Genomic DNA, 8,736 nt, shown 5'->3' with positions numbered 1-8,736 from the left:
GCCATCCCCGGCACCATTACTACCCCTCTGGTTATTATACCATACCACCCATCCCTTACCCATACCCTGTTCATCCTACCCTACTACCAAAAAATACAGAAGAAATAAAGAGGCATGGGGCTCGTGCTTACACCCCATGCCCTTCCCTCAAACACGAACGGTCGAGCTCTATAAATAGAGCTCCTAGCCAAACCAAAAATAGAGATTGAGGGGGAGTAACACTACAAAAAAAATAAACTACCAAAACATAAAAAAAAAACATAAAACAGAAACCACAGTCCTTGTCGAATCGGTGAGGAACCCAGCGCAAAGGATGTACCTGTAACAAAAAAAAAAGGTTATTAGTTTAAGTTTTTTTAAAAAAAAAGAAGAAAAAAAAAAAGAACAGAAAACTTTGAACCTCTATCTACGTCGATCGGGGCCATTTTCGATGAAAAAAAGATCGGATCTAGAAAGATCATGTCGAAAAAGCCTCCAGGAGGATTTCAAAATTTTTTATCACCAGCGACCACCACCGACGGTGGCACAGGCAGTAGCTGGTGCGATGCTCCGGCTGCCAGACGACGACAGTGTTGGACCTCTCCCAGAGCCCTCTCTCTCGTTTTCTTTCCTCTGAAACAGAAAATAAGCTGAAAAAAAATTTTGATTTTCATGGAAAGCATAATGGCAAAACGACGTCATTTTGAGCATAGGACCAAATCGACACCGTTTCAAGCGTAGAGGATCCGTGCGTTGACCCAGACCCGACTCGAGGTCCGTGCAATTGACCCGCTAACTCGACTTCTCAGCGGCTCTGAATCGGTTTGATCAGATCGGATCGAATTGCTCCTTGGATCGACCTGAACCGTGCCTCAGCCGACTCAATCGAACCACCGTTGAACCGAACCTTTTTCGGTCCAACCAAACCATCATTGATCGGACCATTGACCGGTCCAGTTCAAGTAAAAAAAAATTTTTTTTTTTGAATTTTCTAATAATTTTATATATTTTTTTTATTTTAAGAATTTTTTTTATATTTATGTATGATAAATTTTAAATTTGTTAGGATAAGTTTTTTTGTTTAATTGTTTTAATAATAATAAAATTGAAAACAAGTAATAATTAAAAATATATATTAAAAATGCTCAAAAAATTATTATTATTATTATTTTTCCTGTCTAGATGTTGGAGGGAATAAAAGATTTTTTTCTAAAGAAATAATTTCGCCTAGATGTTGGAAAATTATTATTAATAAATTTTCATGAAAAAAATAAAATAAAATAAAATATATATAAGAAATTTTTAATTAATTTTAAAAAAATCATTAAAATCGAACTTGCTTCAAAAATTCGCCTAGATGTTGGAGATTTTTAAGATGTTTGTATTTTCTTAAAAACGAAACCTTAAACACTAATTTTTAATTTTCAAAATCCTAGGTTTCTAAAACACATAAAATCTAAAATCCCATAAAATCAAAAATCCTAAAATTCGAAACCCCTAAAAATCTAAAATCCCTTAAATCCAGACTCCTAAAATCCGAAACCTTAAAAATCAAAACCCCAAAATCCAAAATCCTTAAAATTCAAACTCTTAAATCAAAACCTCAAACCACAAAACCCAAACCCTAAAATCTCCAAACTCTAAAATCAAAACCCTAAACCTTCCATATCCTAAAATTTAAGCCTTAAAACCCTCTAAACCTTAAAACCAAACCTTCAAAACCTCTACTCAAGCCCTTACTCAAAACATCCTAAAAATCCTAAGGACACATGTGAAAATTTCGTTTGAAGCAATTTGTTCCCGAATGCTGCCTAGATGATGGGGTATTTAGGAAATTTTACTTCATTAAGTCTTTTCACATGATTTCTTAATTTGCATTAATAATAAGATTAAAAAATAAAAAGAATAACAGTAAATTGGTATCTTAAATATAAACAGTTGCACCTAAACTCTGCCTAGATGTTGGAGAGTCATGGTAGTCTCATTATATTTAAGAATCTAATTTTAAAATTGCATCTCATCCTACATAACATTCATTGGCATACATACGTTAGCATGTTATTATCAATAATTATTTGCGCTATTCTGTCTTTAATTTTTATTTACTACTTGGTGATAAAATATTTTATAATAAAAATGAATAATACTTTTTAAAAAAATTGTGATATTACAAAATAAAATAAAAATAACATTCTGAAATAAATAATTCTTGGTACTTTACCTAGATGTTGGAGAGTCACCAACAATTTTTTATAAAGAGTGTTATTTCATTTTAAGGATTGTTATGTTAAATCTTAAGCGAAAAGAGTTATTGTAAATTCTGCCTAGATGTTAGAGAATTTTAAGATAATTCTTTAACTTAAAGATTTTTTCAATATTTCTAAATAAAAATTTTAGCAAAATTTTATTTTTCAAAATGAAGGGAATTAGTTTTAAATTTCAAATTAAAACCATTTTTATCCAATACCGAAAATAGCACGTAATTAAATGGTATCAATTTATGGGCATTGTGGGGGTGCTAATCTTTTTCCACACGTAACTAACTCTCAGACCCAACCTAATTTTTCATAGATTGAAATTTAGCTTTTTGATAAACTTCAAACCCATTTTTATAGTTTTATTAAAAAGATAAACTTTTGGGTGGCTAATCACATCCTAACAAAGATTGGTGATGACTCCCTATTTATTTCAATTTTAAAACACTCATTTACTTCTGGTGATCTCAAAATCGTTACGACAATAGTTATGGATATTCTTTCGAATAGCCTACTCTTAGTAAGAAAATTTTGCATCCTTTAGAGCATTCATCTATTTCAACTCTTCCTCCCTAAACTTTAGAGTCTCTATCATCAATGTGTTGTGTAGACACCCAATTGGGTCCGACCCAGATCAATTGGGCCTGGCCCAAATGGGTAAGCCCAATTAAATTTTATCTTGTATTTTTTTTCTTCTTTCTTTTGTATTTTATGTATTGTATTATTTATTATTATTATTATGTATTAATATATGTATATATTTATTTATTTATTTTTTAATATTTATGTGTATTTTATTATTTATGTATTATTACTAATATGTATATATATATTTTTTTTTATCTTTTTTATTTTATTTATTTTTGTATTTTTACTTATCTAATTATATATCTGATTTTTTTTTATTATTTTTATCCTATAATATCTTCTGATTTATCTTTTCTAATTATCTAGTTTTTTTTTTTATTTTGATTTTTATTTTGGAGGGCTAGGATTGAAAGTTGAAGAATCCCACTGGGAGTGGGAATTCAATCAGAAGAGTCCAGACTGGATTCAAAGATTGAATTCCCGTCCAAAGGGGAATTGGGATTGATCAGAAACTCCTGATCAATCCCTATATAAACGACCCCTGTGGTAGACTGAACACACAAAAAATAGTAATTAAAGCTACTGATTTGAGAGAAAAGAAGGCGTATAGGAAGCTAAGAAAAGTTTATGAGTGTTCTGGGAGTGAGAAAAAATTTTTAGAAATTTTTGGCGATTTTTTCTGGGAATTTCTGGAAAATTCCAGATTTTGGTTGAATTTTCCGACGCAGTTTGAATTTTCCGGTGAATATTCCGGTCAAACTTGAAGTTTCCGACGATATGCCCAGTTTCCGACTAAAATTCCAGAAACCGACCAACTTCCGGCTAACTTCAGGCGAAATTTTCCAGATTCCGGTGACATTTTCCAGAATCCGACGAACATTCAACCGGAGTTCTTCAGCCTTTTAGAGAGGAGGGAGGAGAAAAAGAGAGAAGAAGAATCCGAATAGGAGAGAAAAAAAAACATAAAAAAGATAGAGGAGGAATCTGAATAGTAGGAGGAATCCGAATAGGAAAATGAGAAAAACTGAAAGGCATTGTTACGATGGCATGGAGAAGTAAGCCCCAAGCTTGCAGCTTGGGCAGCTGATTTATCCTCTGCCTATCCTGATTCTGTCCCTGGTTTTGAAGTCGTCTGCCAACTTGGCGCATCAGCTCTTGCTTATTGGCCAGTATATGGTTGGACTCCTGGCCTCTTCCACTTAATTCTTGCCAGTGTTCGAACGACTTCATCACTGGCTCTAGGGTCCAAAGGAGACCTGCAGTTTACTTCGTCCTTTGATTATCTTGTTGATGAGGATACTGAATATAATTCTACATCTGATTTATTGCTGGAACGCAACCGTGAACAGTGTTTGGTTCATCTTTCGATTCTTTCTCTTATATTGCTGATTACTCTTTTGCAGAAATTACAGGAAGCTAAGGAGCAGCAACAGGAAGAAAGATCCAGAGATCAGAAACTGACAAAAAATATTCCCTGATCCCGCTACCAATTTTGCTTGAGCACACCCCAAAATCCATCAGCCAACTGGCAAGAACCACAAACTATCTTTACTTTCGCCACCACTTTTGCCACAAAAACCCAACGAGTGTACTATCAAACCAGCAACAATTCCAGAACTTCATGAAGCCTTTGTTAAGGCCGTCAACCAACTGGGTGGCAGTGAAAATTTTGGATTCGATTCTTTTTGGTGGGTTTTGAATACTATGAGGTTTCTATCTAGTTTTTTTGGCATTTGGCGCAGTAACAAGGGGGCTTCGAGAACTTTTATTGGCATGGAGGCACGGCCTTCTTTATCCATTCAGAGACCAGGTGCAAGGCAGCCCGGTAACCTGGGGGTGTTTGGAGGAATGACATCATCTTTACCAGCTGTTTCAACACATTTGGAAAAGACATATTTAAAGTTGCCTGACACTCAACCGGTGTCCGCAAAAAGGGAACTGATGACAAGGCCTCTGGTCCATGCAACTCGTGTACCCCCTAATAGTGAAGTGTCACCAACTAATGCTGCAGCGTTGCCATTACTACAATCGTCAAATTCAGCACTGCCTCAATCTACAATATCGAGTCATTACAATAAAGAAAATAATGGTTCTTGGTCTACAGATCCAGGTTTTCTTGATTTTTCTGAATGGGCAGACCAGCTTATCTCTGACGATGAGGCTTTGGTCTCTAGAAAGGTAGACTGCGATTTTGATCTCGAATTTACACCAATTCCAGGATTTTTTTTTCATAAATTCCAGCTAGAATACGTGAAAGAGAAGGCCAAGACTAGTTCGGTCGAAGGTTTCAAAGCAAACTGGTAATTGGATGAAGGTCGGGGAGCGACAGTCAACGGATATCAGTGACGGCGACCAGTGATGGAGGCATGGGGCGACACTGGCACCAGAATCTGGAAACCTTTGGGAATTTGCAGCTATGTATTTCTAAAAACTTTAGAAAAGGGGCAGAAATTGAAACGATGGCCTGTGTTCCATTGCCACCCGAGCCGTTAGCCCACATCAGCAAATGGAGCTTGAGCTACAAGTCGAACAGTTTCTTATGTGTGAAGTCAAGTTACAATCCTGAGTCAAGGTGTGTTTTATTTTGATATTTTTTTTGTTGTTTTGCCTATTATTTATATATTAATTTTTGAGTGAATTCAAAAAAAAATAAATAAATAAAATGATAAAATTTCAAAAAAAATATTTTTGAGGAAAAGTTGAAAGTATCAATTTTCCTTAAAAAAAAAGCTTTCCAAACTTATTTTTGGGGAAAAGTTGAAAGTATCAATTTTTCTTAAAAATAAATTTTCAAAAAAAAGATTTTGAGGAAAAGTTGAAAATATCAATTTTCCTTAAAAAAATAAATTTAAAAAAAAAGGGTTTTTGAGGAAAAGTTGAAAGTATCAATTTTCCTTAAAAATAAATTTCAGAAAAAAGGGTTTTTGAGGAAAAGTTGAAAGTATCAATTTTTCTTGAAAATCAAAATTTCCAAAAAATATTTTTAGGGAAAAGTTGAAAGTATCAATTTTCCTTAAAAATAAATTTTCAAAAAGATTTTTGGAGAAAAGTTGAAAGTATCAATTTTCCCTACACAAGAACAATCATCCTTTCCTTCCTTTTTATTTTGATTTTGATTTTGATTTTTCTTTAAATAATCCGACGACGGAGCCTCTGTAAGTGAAACAGTAGTTTTTCTTACATACTCTTGAGGTGAGGGAATTTTCTCAATTTTCTGCTAAAAGTATTAGAGTCAATTGAGAATAATTTTCAATAATTAACTGCTTGATAAAATTTTAAAGCTTTTGGATAGCACAAATTTAAGCTGGTACCATCTTTTGATGGGCGTTGTGAGGGTGCTATAACCTTCCTCACACGTAACCGAACTCCCGAACCCTGTTCTGGTTAGCAGACTTGAACCTATTCTTTTAGGGACCCTTAAATTTAGGTGTTCCCTGAAAGGACAGATTCTTTAGGTGTCCAATCGCACCTAGATAAAAAAAAGATTGGTGGTGACTCCCTAAAAGTCCATGTCTAGCGATAGATCCCCGGATCTAGACGTTACGACATGTTGGCAAAAGGCCACTTAATCTTAAAGTTAAACTACATACCAGGTATCTTAGTGTAATCCATCACAAATTTGTCATACAAGGAAAAACTATTAGAGGGTAGATCCACTACATATAATCACACATATTCTTGAAAGTAATACAACCACTCATTAATCTCCCTTAGCATGTACAACTCTAAAATTACGTTCACTAAGGAAAACCACTTCTTCAAGTAGTAAATGAAGTAAGCCACTATGATTGCCCATGTATTCGGTACTATATGCAAGGTTTTCAAGTTAAAGATGGCTAGCACCAGGTAGAAAAAAGGGTGCAGTGCCAAGTGGAACCTTTGGTGAAAGTTATATAGATAGAACCTCGTCATTCTTTCATTTGACTTGATTTGGCTAATGGTAAAACAACATGAAATACATTGAGTTTCTTAGATTGAAAGCCACATAGTATAGGACCTACATTACCATGGTTGTTGTCACATTGGAGTGGTAATCACAATGCCACCATTAAGGGCACTACCTTATAGTGACAAGTCTTTAGGCTCTTCCACCACTACTTTCTTCTTTTTCCCTTTATTTTTTCCCCTTTTCCTTGCCATTGTTAAGGACATTTTCCCTAGAACCAGGAGCCCTTACCTTCTTAATAACAATGCCATGATCATAACCACCACTACTATGAGATCCTTAACCTCTATGACCTTTACCCTAACCATCTCTCCCTTTACCCTGACTCTTAGTAGTTGTTATATACAGTCTAGTACTTTGATCATCACTCAAGCTCTCAATAACAACCTTTTCTTTGGTGCCATTTCTCTCATAAAAATCAAACAAACATAAGAAAATCCAAAAAATTACTTACCCATAAAATGTTTCACAAGCAAACAGTGATAAAATCATAGATAGCGCAAAACTCAAATAAATAGTTCACTCTTACTCACAAATTGCAAAAGTAAATCTAAAATTTTTTATCTCTCTTATTTATACCTAACCAAACAGCACGATTGAAATCGTATGAATTAAAATACCATTTTAACCTGTCACAAAATGATCCATGTTAATTCCTAATTAGAGTTGACCCTTTGATTGCACATTTTTTCAAAAAGACACATTTATTCCTCACTTCATTTAACTAGTACAATTTAAAATTTAAACCCATTAATTGTGGTTGACAACTCATAAAGTCCATTGCACTACGTATCTTACATAGCAACATAATTTAGAAACACAAGTACATGTCCAACAATGCACCTACAGACACGTTCCACTCACACGCACTATATGAGTAACATACTATCACATATAAAATTTTTTTTAAGTTCTCACTTATTGTTCCCTGTATCTAAAAAAAAAACACATAGCTAGCCAAAACAACATTTCTCACCTCCAATGGACACATCATCAACATAGCTAACCAAAATGGCATCATTCGCCAAAAAGAGACACATCATCATGCAAGGTCCACTGAAGCAATGTCTCTTGTCGCACTAACTTCCCATCAAATGCATCTTTCCCAACTTTTGCCAAAGGTCTGAAGGCAATCACTTTATAACACCCTTCATACTTAGGCGGGAAATTATTATACTTGTTTATTCAGTAAATAAGGTTAACTCTCATGATTGTCAAATTAAAATACGTCCAACTATCACATCAACATAAGTGGGGGTCGACATCTAAACCCTCGCTTTTGCTAAGGGGGGACTCACCTAACACTCACCTAACTACCTCCACTAACGTCCCATCGAGGCATCACTTCAGAACAACATAATAGGTGTCCAACTTGCTTGTGATTATTAAGTGTAATCCATGCTTACTTGTGATCATTAAATGCAGCCCACAATCACCTATGTAACCTTTTCTTGAGTTTCATGTAAACTCACCATTAACTGTTAATTGTCTTAGTCATATCACCTCATTTCCTATCACATATAAAGTAAAAAGGAGGTCTAGGTATGATATGAACTAAACATCCTTGTCCTTGAAGCTTCCTTAATATTTGCTATATACCTTTTTCCTCACTAAACTCTACAACACTTTTACTAACTTGAGTGTTGGAATGCATCTTAGAGAATCAGCTTTAGCGCCTTTTAATCATACTTTCTTACTACATGTTCGAGCTTCCCTTCATATAGCTCCCTCAACTAACACCCAAAAACACCATCAACATATTTAGAATTATAATCTAAATATATGATTACAGGATAGAAATTTGGTTTAGGCGTGAGCATACTTTCAATTGTTTATCTTATAGGCCCTGTTTGATTTGTTATTGTGATTATTGATTGTGCAATAAATTACATATGCTTTTACAACTGAGAACAAACTCTCTTTACTAAGGATTTTTAATAACAATTTTAATCTTGTTTGATATTGTAT

The sequence above is a fragment of the Durio zibethinus genome, chromosome 20 (genome assembly GCF_047325235.1).
Source record: "Durio zibethinus cultivar Kanyao isolate XHJ-2024 chromosome 20, ASM4732523v1, whole genome shotgun sequence".
Taxonomy (NCBI): Eukaryota; Viridiplantae; Streptophyta; class Magnoliopsida; order Malvales; family Malvaceae; genus Durio; species Durio zibethinus.
This window is presented reverse-complemented; position numbering follows the sequence as displayed.